The following is a 14831-nucleotide window of genomic DNA, read 5'->3' on the forward strand; positions in this document are numbered from 1 at the left end:
ATTTTAAATAGTCTGCAATGAAAGGTATTAATAATATGATATAGTATGTCTACCCTGGAGCAAGTTTTAACTTTAAAATCATGTGCTAATGTTACATAAGGACAGGACAGGGGTCAAAGTCATTATGATCGAGTGAATAAGGCGAAAATGCCAACCGCCATGTTTATGCATCGGAAATATGGCTTTCTTTGCCATAAAGAAAGTGGTACATTATGAGTAAATACCGCCATGAAAGTCAGATTGGTTGTGCTAACGTATCAAGAGTGCTAACATTACATTTTCAGACAGACAACTGTAAAAATGGCATATCTTATCAATTGATGTCACATTATCCATATCCTGTGTGGACTGGACATTTCTTAAATACCTATTGGTACACTTTATAATATAATAAAACATGCCATATACTGGATATTGGCATGGCCTGCCTTTGTTTTTGCTCTTTTTTTTAACAAGAAAATGTAAGTTACTGCATTGCATGGAATAGAATATATACAAATGCCATCAAAGTTTGATTTATTGCCACTTTGAATCTATATTTTATTCCCCTGTTTATCAGAAAAATATTTACACAATCTTTATAATTAAGATATCAACCTAATAATTAAGATATATAATTTTTCTAAAGTCAAATAGATGACTTAAATGCTCGTAAAGGTGAGTTTTCTTTCAAAATAAAAATTACATACATTTGTAAAGCCAATGATTTTAAGACAATATTTCATTTGATCTTTTACAAATAAATACTATTTTTAAAAAAAAATGAGAGAACCTGATAACTGTAACTGTCTTGAATTTAGTATGGTATTGAAAAAGGGAAGGTGTTGATGGCATTTATCACATTCTAGATAAAAGCTCTTAATCATATATTGAACTCAGAACTAGTATGTCCCTAAAGCAGTCAACTAAAAACATTTTTCAACAGATAATGTAACTGAAAAGATCTAATTGTTTACTAACATAAATGTTGTAACTTGATAACAGCAATCATGGGAAATAAAACTGAACGTTATCACACGCACCACTGGGTATTAGGAATGAGGATGCGATGATAATCTGATCATCTATGCTAGATTAAAGTAGATTCAATACAATTATCAGCATTAGACATAGGGAGATGTAGCACCATACAATTCACTATAAAAGAGACATCATGCAATATAATGATCATGACCTTCCCACAGGAATACTGCTATACAGTGTTTATTATTTAGGAATAAAAGATAGTGCTTGTAAATTAAAATCAATAAAAGTTTGACACCGTCTCTGTGCTCTAATTTTGTTTTATATATGTATTAATTGAAAGGCACCTTTTTTTACTCAGTATGAATTAGAGTTAACGGTGGAAGCATACTCATAATTTCAATTTTACATAAATTTGCCTGGTGTCCATGTCTAATTATTTTCTCGGAAGATCATTTGGTAGTTAGATATGGATACCTGTCTTAGCAAAATCCCCCCCCCCCCCATGCCCGCACATAAAACACATCGTAAACAGGCCCGGAGTGATGCCCATGCTCTGCTTGAGAGGTAGGGGACAATAAAATGGAGTGTCAGTCTAAAAATACAAATCCAGGTTTTATAAGCCCAGTAGTCAGTTTAAACTGTCAGATCATGTTAAACTAAATGTCTCTTGAATCAGTTTATTATGATAGAACTTGTTAACAACAATTCACTTAAATGTTTTGAACATCTATCAGACTTAAAGTTATTCTGGAAATTGGTTCTGATAAAATTAGACTGTATAGGGATTTCCTTAACTCATTTAAAACACAAGACTGTTTGTCATATTATATTTACTGTAAATTAAAGTGGGTATCATCACCTCAGAGAAAAAGATATGAAAATAAAAATGTTTCTTTCAAAGATACATGTATAGCGTTAAGGTTATATTTTCTTTTAGATATATAAGAATATTTATGTCTTTACTTATATACTATTCAAAAAAAGTAGGGGATATTTGATTTTTAAGTGTTATTAAAGTCACCTAATGAAACTGACGAAGAAACAAATGACAAAATGAAATGAAGTTCACATTCGTCGATTTATTCCAAATGATCGTTAGACTAAGTAAGGCACAGACTGACCATTATAAGGGTAAAATGATACCCGGGGTCAAACAGCAAAGTTACCACAGCATCACAACCAAGTCAGTAACGGGTAAATCCTCCTCTGTTTGCCAAACAAGCATTGATCCGACGTGGCATACTCCTAATGAGACGTCTAAGGTCATTTTGGTCCAGATTGTCCCATTCCTGTTGCAACGCAGCAGCAAGTTCTTGGACATTGGCAGGACGTTGTTGACGTTGACGTAACCTCTGTCCAACCATGTCCCAGACATGCTCGATGGGGGAGAGGTCGGGACTCAGTGCTGGCCAAGGTAATGTGGTGATGTTCTGTTGTTGGAGGTAACCTGTAATGATCCTGGCCCTGTGACATCTTGTGTTGTCATCCTGGAAGATGAAACGGCGGCCATGACGTCGTGCGAACGGCACAACATGGACTGCCAAGATGTTGTCCCGGTAGTACTGGCCTGTAACACGCCCTGCAACAACATGTAAAGCCGTTCTTCCAGCAACAGTGATGCCTCCCCACACCATAACAGAACCACCCCCAAATCAATCATGTCTGATGACGTTAACGTCTTGGAAGCGCTCGTTTCGACGACTGCACACCCTCCTACGTCTGTCCAAAAAATCAACAGTGAACCTTGACTCATCTGAAAACATCACATTGCTCCAGCGTCGATTATCCCAGTGTTGACAATCCCTACACCAACGACGTCTTGCCTGAATGTGATGATCTCTCAAACAAGGGATCACGCGAGGACGTCGGGCGCGAAGGTGACCCCTATGCAGTCGATTCCGAATCGTCTGGCCACTCACTCTCACACCAGTGTCTGTTTGAAGACGAGCGCTGATCTGATTTGCTGTGATGACACGATTTCTCAAGGCCAAGGTACGGATAAATCGATCCTGGGCTTGAGTTGTCGCCCTTGGTCGACCTGAGCGTGGTCTGTCCTGTACAGATTGTGTATCACGGTATGTGGACCATAGCCTGCTTATGACAGACTGAGAAACATTCATCGTCCGCGCCACAACCGCCTGTGTTGTGCCGATCTGTAGCATGCCAAGGGCACGTAACCTTTCATTTTGGGTAAGCCGACGCATATCAAAATTGTTTTCTGGTCACTAAAACAATTAAACTGATGTTTCCACCCTGGAATTCAATGCCACAATGACTGTAACATTCAAAGTCAGAGTCGTGCAAATCTTGGGTTGGACCCCCATGATGATCCCAAGCATCACCTGCATTCCATGCGGTAGCTATTGGTGCGTTTGGGCGTCACATGTAACTGGAAATGTTTCTTCTATTAGGTTCTATAGTGACTTTTTTCGTAGTCATTTGCATATTTTAGTATTATGCCCCCAAAATCAAATATCCCCTACTTTTTTTGAATAGTATATATAAAATGATACAATGTACAATACAGTTGATTTTCTTTACATGCTATAATGCAGTCAGTTAAAGGGGCTAAATCACTATTCTTTGGTACTTGAAATGGACACAAATGGGTTGCAATGCAAATAATAATATATTATGAATGTTTATTAACTGATTTACATTCAATCTTTTCTGTTTTTACAGTAATTTCTATAAATCAGTTATGTTCGGTGAAATATTATGTAAAGAGTTCAAATTGAATGGCAGTCTTTGGCGTCTGGGATTTCCAGTCTACACCAGTAGTATTCTCCTATGTTTAGCCTCATTCATCGAATCACTTCATTACAAATGGCACTGGAAAGTATTCTGGCACGCTTTTCACGTGCCAATTTTAAAATGTTCATTTTATCTTAAATATTGGATATCAGAAGCCCATCTTTTCATGGTAAGATAACAACATCAATGTTGATTTAAATTGACCAATAAGTCGTGTTGCAATGTCCGAGACTTAACTTAATGACTTGCAGTTGCCTCCTTTAAGAACCCAACATTATATTGTTGATATTAGGCCTAATCATGAAAAGCTGTCTGATGAGTCCTAATTCAAAAATGGGGCAGGGGCCTTCTCTTGTTGGTAATACCTTGTTATTTCTGGTCATTTATGTTGTGCATGTTTATCTACCCTCTGTTGTGTGAAAACAGGCCAAATGGAAAAGGGGCCTTGCTGCAGGATGACAACTAGTTAATTGATCAAAGGGAATTTGGCTTTTTATTTGGAGAGAGCGTAGATCCAGTTCATATATGTAATACTTCTCTACAAAGGGCCTTTTCAATATTTTTAATTTTTGGATGACATATGATCTTATTTAATTATATTTATTAAAAATGCCAACAAATTTGTACAAAATATGTAATTTAATTTTCAAGTCTTTATTTTAAGATTTAACTATAGACATGATTTCACATGTAGCGTTGACAAACTTGTGACATCAAATTCATGCTCACATAGATAATCTGCAATACACTTTAGATCAATTGAACCCATATATCCTACTCCTTTAAAAGAGACATCAATAAAACTGTTCTCCTGTCATTAAAGGATTACAGTCTGTTTTACAATTGCCACCTGTTTTGTAGAAAACAAGATAATGTGAATCAATAAAACTTTAACCATGCTTGCCACGGATCAGACATTCGTTTAATTATCTGCTTAATATTCTTATGGCTTACAAACATATTTTGCGGAGAAAAGAATAATGGCATTGAAAGATTCAAATTGGTCTCATTTCCCCCTTCAATTCAATAGAGCGGTCCATTTTGAAATTTGAAACTGATCAAAAACTTAATTTAAGCAACATAATAGTATCAATTACAAAGAAATGGGAGGAAGATCAGCAACCCTCCATTAAAAAGAGTAGCTATGAGGCTCGACAGGCCGGCAGATCTCTGTGGCTGCAGAATAAAAAGATGATGCTGATGGAGAAAGTAGACACCAATCGATCAACAGAAGTACAGACTTGATGTAGAATAAAGTGGTAATGTAATCATAAGGCTACCTCATCACCCTTTTTGAGTGGGGTTTATTGCATGATCTCCCAAATAGTTGACTTGATTTTTCTTATAACTGCATTTGTAGGGTACCCCACACAGTCGAAATTTGCTCTATTACAAGTTGAACTCATCAAAGCGAAAAAACGACTAGTGTCCTCCTATTAAATCTTCTACACATCTATCAAAGCCTTAAAAATCTATGGTTAACGATTCTGATCAACAGTTACATTCAACTTTTAGGTTATTATGTTTTAGAATATTATGTTCATTTGGGTTTTTTTAATTTTCTTTATTATTAACTATACCGTTAAAAGCAGCATCTGTTGGTTTAGTAAAATTAATATCTCCGAAGCTCATTTGTTCAGCAAGAATAGAATACTAGTATTTACCTTTTGCTTTTTCAGGGTTCGCAAAACAATTGTTGAGTTGCCTAACTCACAAGTTACTAAATTAGATTTATTGATTATTCCGGCCTGTCAATTAGTCGGAGTACAGTCGGTCGGTAGACTGCTTACGGAGGACTAATTTCAAACCACGAGCACATAACCTGTTTCACAATAAAAAATGATCTGATGTAATGGCTGCTTGTCGTTTACCTTTTCAGATATTTATTTATGAAGGGGTACCCCAACACTGGATGATTTTATCATCTTAAACCCCGTTTACATTACAAATTGTAATCGTACCAGGCACGGTACCGGTTACGGCACGCTTCGCTTTTTTGTAGCGTAAACGGGTCAAACGTAAGCGTGCCGCGCCTGGTACGGTGCCAATCTGGCCTGCTGAAGTGAGGTGGTCTCAGAATGGTACCAGGACCGGCTCGCTTTAAATTTTCGTAGTGTATAAACGCTAACCGTTCTGAGCACGGATTACTGCCAAATGAACCTTGCCCCCCACCCCCCCCACATTGAGCTGCTTGGCACGGTTCTGAGACCGGTTATTTTAGAGTAATCTAAACGGGTCAATTTCTTGAAATTTATCGCGGTCTGGTACCGTGCCCAGAACGGCACGCTTATCGCGGCCAGGTGTAAACGGGGCTCTAGTATTTTGTGCACCTGCTGTGTTATTAGATGGCTTTAATATTTTCATTGTCCTTGCTAAGCTACTGTACATGTATGTCATTTCTTTTTATTTGCGTTAATCTGAACAGTTTTCTTGGCCTCTCGCAATCAAAGAAAAACATTCATAAATGGTTTGATGAAATATGACTGCTCTAGCTTTATTCAAGGGGCTTCATCTAATAACCCTGACTACTCTTGAAAGCTCTCATCTTATCTGGTCTGTTTGGAACAACTTGTTCCTTCATACAGAATTTGTAAAACTGGGATCTTGATAAAAGTGTCAGGCCAGTGACAGAGAGATCAGGTCCAAGGAGATTTGATTAATTAAGAGAGTGAAGTGGAATTAGATCTGATATGGTATATTTCATCAGTAACTCATGGGGTCATGGAGTAAAGAATTCTATAAAGTTACAGATCATGAACATCCTTAATAGACCTAAGGTGACATCTGACATTCACTGGCTGTGCCTCTGGAATTGCAGGGGCCCCTGTCTAATTCATCATCTATTGAATCAAAGTTGGGCTAAATGTGTGTACTATATTTGTAATAAATAGATTATCCAGTAGCTGGTTCAATGCCTCTATTAATTAGATTAGTGGCTCGCCTTTCTTTAGTATAAATAGATTATTTTCTTAGAAGTGCTACTTAAAGTACATTACAGTCAAACGTGCCCCAATGGTCACTCATATTCAGCAACTTATATAACCAAAAGCTTTAAATCATAACTTTTCAGACTTTTGATACTTTAATTTAAAAACAATGGTGATCTGAACTCAATTTATGTAGATCATGATTTTTTGATAAAATTTGGGGTAAGGCCAAGGGGTATCTATGTTTGCAGTTCTGTTATATTGCCAAGTTAGGGGGTTCTAGACACTTTAGAAATATATAAACAACAGAGCTGAAAACTAACAGAAATATCGGTAAGAGAATTTTTAATACCAATTGGCAACCTTTTTTTCAAATGGTATTATCTCTGCCAATATTTGACCAACGAAGCTGAAAATTGGTAATTTTTAGTTTTAGACCATGTACATATATATGTACATATATTTTTTCAGAATCTTTTGAGGGGGTCAGTTTCCATCTGGTCCACTTGACATGGAATGACCCTAGTTGGTTGTTGATTATCAAAAATTTGAGAATGTCTTTCAATGTATCTTTCCAAACATGCAAAGGGCACTGTCGTTCACCAAGTTTTTTGTTCAGATTAGCTTGTTCTCTTCCAACTAGGGGGTTGGATGGCTGAATGGTTAGGGCGCTGTATCATAAAGTCTGTCATTAGTCGACTGGCGTGGTTTCGAATCCCCGGTTGTACGTGACAAGGAGTAGGGTCGCCTGTCCAACCTCGTGGGTTTTCTCCGGGGCCTCCGGTTTCCTCCCACTGCTAAAGACCCCTACGCGCAAGCGAATTATGTAAATAAAATTAAACCATATGTTAGTCCTCAAATGACCTAGTTTGTGTCGAGTGGACGTTAAATCCCATTTCTCTCTCTTCCAACTACATACACTGTAACCCAGATATCATTTAATCTTGTAGGCTATATGTAGCACTAATTTCTTTCACATTTGTTTAATATCAAATTTTTGTTTAAAAATTTGTAAAAATCACCAAAAATGATCTAATTTGCACTTGTGTCCAGTTTAAAGCTGACTGATTAATTTTGATAATGAGTGTCCAAGTTACAAGTATTTAATTTTCCGACCACTGTTCAAAATTTAATCATTATACATCATTTATCAAATGGGGTGATTGAGAAATTAAACACTTGTAAATTGAACACTCTTTATCAAAATTGAATGGTCAGCTTTAAACTGGACACAAGTACAAATTAGATGATTTAATCATTTATGGTGATTTTAAACGTTTTTTACGAATTAAACATATGTGAATTAAATGATACCTGGGTTACAGTGATATATGTCTCTATACTATACAAATTTTATACTCCTAAAAATTTCAAAATCAATCAGACTACTGCATGATAGAAAACTACTGTACAGTATAGAAACAGGATAAATTCTTTATCTCAAGCAATATGAATTACCAGAAGCTTACAATAAAATCTCAAATGTTATCATTGATTTTAAAAGCTGTAGATTCAGATAAGACTAACATTAAAGTTCATTATTTATAATCTTATTGATTTATTTCATATCTGTCATTTTAAATTTAATAAAAAGATTTAAGTAAGTAAATGTACATTTAGAACGTGATATATCTGACAACCATCACGTTTTTGTCCACGTAAATTACAAGAGCTCAGTAACTTAAATTAGATGCTGAGAGAAAACCTTTTAATTTCCTATAATTGGCTCATATAAATCTCCTAAGTAAAACCCCATTTATCTAAACCCCCATTTATCATCGTTTCACTGCTCTACAATTTTCTTTCCAAATCTGAATAAATATGAAGAATGTCCATAAATAATAATTTTGCAACTAAATAAAAATTGAAAATTTAATAATAATTGAAATTATGTAATATCATCCATAAAATGTGATAAATATAATTATTGCATTTATCAATAGCCTGAAATTAAACACATCGACACCATTACATTTTATATGAAAAATACTGTTAACATATAAAAACGCACGTGGACATCAAAAAAACGAATATAGGACACATTTAACAAAATGTCAACCATTGAACCATTTTCTGTTTGGCCTAATGGAGATTCTGTTTAAGAGGGGCATATGACTATATAGATAAAATGTTTACGAGTACTGACTGATTTAACTGACTTTGAGAATCATTTCTTTCTAGAAGTAAAAAGTTTTATGAGATCCGGTTTAAACTTCCATAGATCATTTTCGGGGTTTTTCCTTTACGATATCGTTTATAAAGCATCTTGACAATATATGACAAAAAATTGATTGGAATCATGATAAATTTGAGAAAACTTATAGTAAAGCTTGCTTTTATGATTGTAAAAAATAAATTTAATAAAATGCTTCTGGGAAAATTATTCAATAAAAAGAAAAGATATCCTTGTATCAGTTCTGGCAAAGAAAATTTCATTACTCCCTTCATGTATTATATTTATTATATTAATTTTTTCATTCCTTGAAAATCCCTTCTTTAACTCAATCCTTCTATTAAATATTAAATTGACTGATACTATAGTCATATATGATAACTAAACAAGATACAAAAAATCAGAATACAGCCAAGTATAAATTTGATCTCTGTATAATGCAAAGACCTTAATATTGATACATGTATGTGATATACATTGATCTTTAAAACATGGCCGATATATTTAGCTTTGAATTTGGTTTTATCACCCAATAATACATTCTAAAGTAGATATCGCTTGTGTGATATATTTCATAATCTACTGCGATATGAATTTGATTGATCAGTTGAAAAGGAACTACTTTTTTTTATTTTCAAAGAACAGTTCATTTCTTATTAAAAGTAACTTTTTTAAAATTAAAAATGAACTATTTTTATTCAATTGACCTTGATGGAAACACTGGGTCATGCAATATAAAGGACTTTGCAATGGTTGAATTGCTGTCCAAAATTGATGTATCACTACACCGTAACACTGTAACCCAGGTATCGTTTAATCTTGTGTATCTAGCGCTAATTTCTTTCACATTCGTTTAATATCAAATCTTTGTTTAAAAATTCGTAAAAATTGTTTAAAATCACCAAAAATCATCTAATTTGTACATGTGTCCAGTTTAAAGCTGACTGATTAATTTTGATAATTAGTGTCCAATTTACAAGTATTTAATTTCCTGATCACTGTTCAAAAATTAATCATTATACATCATTAATCAATTGGGTTGATTATTTTTTAACAATGATTGAGAAATCAAACACTTGTAAATTGGACACTCATTATCAAAATTGAATGGTCATCTTTAAACTGGACAGAAGTACAAATTAAACGATTTATGGTGATTTTAAACAGTTTTTACAAATTTTTAAACAAAGATTGGATATTAAACGAATGTGAAAGAAATTAGTGCTAGATACACAAGATTAAACGATACCTGGGTTACAGTGTAATGTTCAGTAAAAGTGAAATCTACAGCAAAGAATTATATTTATCTATTTGTGCATGTAAGAAGGGGTTGGGTGATAAATAAAATCTCCTACTCATCTTTTTTGATATCAAAAAATATCAACACAAGTTGATAAAGCAACAAAAACGAGGCTCTGCATCTTCTTATTGATGTTTTGGTAGAACCAGATCTATATATTAGTTTATGTGGAGCAGCCTCTTTTAACTCATACAACAGGAGATATAAGTGTTTCATGTCAAGAAACTATTAATTTCTATTGTCATTCCTTCTTTTAAAACTATTGAAGTAAATTTATAGATCAATATAAGCTAATTATCTCTAAGATAAATAACTATAAGATAACAGTTTAAAGGATTCTCTATTTGCTTTATTTAGTTCTAGATTCAAATAAAAAACAAGTCTACTGAAAATTCACTGAAATAAAATATATTTTGGTCTACTGGAATTTCACTGAAATATCTATATTGCAAATTTCATTGAAATTTCACTGAAATTACAAAACATAAAAATGTCATTTTTTCATTGCAAATATTTTAATAACTGCATATAAAGATTTGTACTTTGTGAAAGAGAGCACTTCGAAATTATAGCCTAATAGTGTCAGAAGACGAAATGTTTTTAATTTCCATTAATTAACACGTTATTTCCTGAAGTAGACAATTTCATTGACGTTTATTTTATTCGTCCAAATTTTTTCCGATATGCTCCGATAATCATTGTATTAATATTATGATAGAATGGCTATCAAACGTAACACACGTGTTTCAAAAGCCATACTTGGAAACGAGTTCATCAATTACGGCACCAGTAAATTTCATTTACGGTAAATATTTTACGATCAATTAATATAATCATGTTTTGAAATCAACCTATTTTATTGTGAAAAGAGAGAATAAACCTAACTCATTTTAAATTCAAATTTTGAGGTCATTGCCGATTAGCGTAAACAATGTATGTCAATGATGCCGAGATTCCAAGGGTGTCGAGTTACAGGCACTGTTTTTAAAAATTTTGGAATGGAAAACAAACGAAGAAATTTTTAAACCTATAATGGTTGTAAATTATATGAAACTCTCATGCAAACAAAATGACCTCGCGTGCATGTTAAATTACTAAATTGATAAACCGGTGTCGCTATTTAAACAGATTAACGGGCTTAATTAACCTAAGTTCTTTTCACCGTTTCGCTAAAGGCTTCCGAATTTTTAATCAAATGTTGAAATTCCTGGAAAATAGGCGCGTAATTTATAATACGTTTGTGTTTGTCATAGAACTGTTTGTGCACGAAAATTTTTGGATTATATGGATAAATTTCGAAGTAGTTAATTATAAAATGGATGTACTGATAAGGCGTATTTTCAAAAGCAGCCATGGTGACTGGTGAGTATAGTTGTTTAAATTCTAGTAGATCGGGCTATGTATTGGTAAATTAATTTCGTCATGCAAATTGTGTGACCTGGCAATGCTTAGTTTTTAAAAAATAAGGTAAAACGGTTCTGTGTATATATATTACGGATCCACTAAAAATATATTTTAAGAGTAAATTATCAGTGTTATAACCTTGTGTATTCAGAAGTAAATGCCTGCCACTGGTGACAGCTGATGCACATTTATCCCAAAATTTATATATATGCTTTGTTTTTGACAGGATAATTTTGAAACTGCTGAGCTGAATGCTCTAAGAGCACACTGCATGGCACGTGCCTATCTTTATTTAATATTATTTTGATTGTGTCATTTCAGGCCATATATTTTTATTATCAGGCCATATATTTTTATTATCATTGAAGAAAAGGACAACACTAGAAGAAAAAGAAAATTTAGAAGATGGAATACAGAAATTTGAGGGATAATAGTAATATTGCAATTGTTTGGAGGTATTTTTTCAGAATGCATGTTAATAAAGACTTTGAAATAGTAGTGAGATTTCAGTAAAATTTCAGTAAAATTTCAGTGAGATTTCAGTGAGATTTCAGTGAAATTTCAGTGAGAAATTTGGTCAAAATATTATTGAAATTTCAGTGAGATTTTACTGAAATTTCGGTGAGATTTTACTGAAATTTAAGTGAGAAATTTGGTCAAAATTTTATTGAAATTTCACTGAGATCTCACTGAAATCTCATTGAAATTTCAGTGAAATCTCATTGAAATTTCAGTGAAATCTCACTGAAATTTCAGTAAAATCTCACTGAAATTTCAATAATATTTTGACCAAATCTCTCACTGAAATTTCAGTGAGATTTCACTGAAATTTCAGTGTGTATTTTCACAGGGGACAATGCAAAGTTTTGTTCAGTATCTAATGCATAACATATATAATGACTTTTATGGTTGTACATATATTAATATCTATCTGATATTATTATAATGCAGCGAAACAAATTAACACAAGCGCAGAGGTAGGAAATTTGTAATGGAGGGCAATTTAAAAAGAGCATAATTGCTTGGCATTAATGGGTGAATATTTCTTTTACAAATTAGGAATGGTAAAATTTCCTTGAAATCAAACAGAATGGGTGAACTTTCTTTTTTTTAGGAAAATTACAAAAGCACATTTTTTTCTGCTGTTGAACGGAATAGGATGAATATTCCTCTGGCATTTGGTGGACAAATTTAGAAATGGCATATCTGGTGGGTGTCAAGCGGACTGGGAATAATATTTTGTTCGCATTATAGGGACACATTTTCTAGGTGTTGACCAGAACTGGATGAAATGTTTTTGGTATTACAGGGAAACATCGAGAAAGTACATCTTTGCTTGGTGCTGATTGAAGTGACTATTTTGGGGCATTATAGGGACAAATTCAGGAAGCACACATTTACTTGGTGTAATTAAGTAAGGTGCAGACACTAAAAGCCCATTCAGACACATAAGTTAAACAGGCTTAAAAAAAAACAAACTGGGATCGTTAAACTTGCACATCTGAAACCAAAAAAAAACAGTTTAAGAAGGTCTTTCTTTAAGGGGCATAAGGTAAGATTAGATAAAGAGCTGACAGTTTTTGCTTTAATAGTTAACCAGCAGTTGATAGGCAAGTTATGCAAAATTTTGCAAGATATGGATAGAGAACATACAATCAGGGGCCATAATCCAGGCATTTATGGTCTAAAGTGCGCAAATATCGAAAGGGACTGTGATATTTGGGATATAAGATATGTTTTAAGTTTCATCAAAATAGGATAAAAATTGTGACTTCTAGAGGGTCCACAACCTTGGTATTACATACTTTTGCACTATTTGTGTACAAGGAGCAGCCATTTTGCTAGGCAGTCTTGGTCCAATTTTTACCTAATTGGAACTCAACCGTCATTAGGGTGTATTGGTGATACATTTAAAGGTTACTTAAAATCGGATCAAAATTTTGACTTCTAGAGTGTCAACAAGCGAAAAACATGATTTTTTGTACAATCAGCTGCATAATGGCAATAATCCAAGAAGTTACAGTCTAATAACTTTGGGTAATAAACATACATTGTAAGTTTTATCAAAATCAGATAAACATTGTGACCTCTAGACATGATTTTTCTTACAATCAGGGGCCATAATCCTTGAAGTTACGGTTCGATACATGCCAATATCAAAAGGAACTGAGATCTTTTGGATATAAACCTGTATTTCAAGTTTCGTCAAAATCGGAAAAAAATTGTGACCTGTGTAGTGTCCACAACAAATTGTGGACAGACAGATGGACGGACTGATGCCAGATGGATGGGCGTATAAAAAATAGACAATGAAAAGAGAATATATGCTAGCCTCGATCGTCATTACTAGGGTTGTTACGATAATAAACCAAGTCTTGATTATCCATTTTTATGGTTAATCTTCAACAACTGTTGAACAGAAGATCAGATTTAAATCAAATGAAAATCGGATCCATCAGATGGCACCAAGATTTGATTATGGTCTTGTCATGTTAATAAATGTTTAATTAATAGTTTAACACTTCAGGCCTCTAAAAAACACCAGCAATAGGCAGCTCTTGCATAATGTAAAGTTAAAATGAAATGGGGTTTAACATCCTACTATCTATCTTCCTAGCAAAATAAGGACACAGTGTCCATGCATAATTAACTCTAACCATAATTAACCAACAAGGTCAAAATAGTTATACTGGTTTGATTTATAGCATATGTGTGTATGCAACACTATCCCGTCTTTAAATTTAAAAAAAAACCAGTATTTGAACTAGTTTAAATATAAGTGTCTGAACAGATTAAAAATATCCAAAATGTCAAGAGTCAATCAATCTGTCAGCAACTTCAACTCACTGTAAGACTTCATCCATTCTACACATTTTAGATGTTTGCTTTCAATATTATTGATGACCTAAGTAAGCTTAAATTATATAATGAAAAGCAATGAATGATAGCCAATCATTACCAAAGTAAAATTCCTAGAGCAGAATCCACCAATACTTGACACAGAAACCTCATTTCTTTTAGTTTTTACTGAACCAACCTACTAATAACACAAATTAACCTGTCACTTCTACTAAATACTTTATATATTGCTTGATTGTAGTCCTTGTCACTCTTAGTAACTCTATATTACTTGATTATATGTCTGTTCTAGTTCCAGGATGATAGTCATTAGATGGTGGGACTTAAGAAGACTGCATAGGATCCCTACATGTAATTAATATATTCTTATGCTTCAGGAGAAATCAAGGACCAAATAAAATTAAATTGAATGAATTAATTGATTGTTGTTTTGATAAGTTATATTACT

The 14831-nt window shown here is 33.6% G+C and overlaps 1 protein-coding gene across 1 annotated transcript in view; it reads right to left on the reverse strand.

Moving 5' to 3' along the window:
- The window catches only part of LOC126822502 (cleavage and polyadenylation specificity factor subunit 2), an 82459-nt gene that overhangs the window by 21264 nt on the left and 46364 nt on the right, over positions 1 to 14831 (reverse strand). The gene's annotated exons all lie outside the window — the stretch shown is intronic.

This window comes from Patella vulgata, chromosome 5 (genome assembly GCF_932274485.2).
Source record: "Patella vulgata chromosome 5, xgPatVulg1.2, whole genome shotgun sequence".
Classification (NCBI taxonomy): domain Eukaryota; kingdom Metazoa; phylum Mollusca; class Gastropoda; family Patellidae; genus Patella; species Patella vulgata.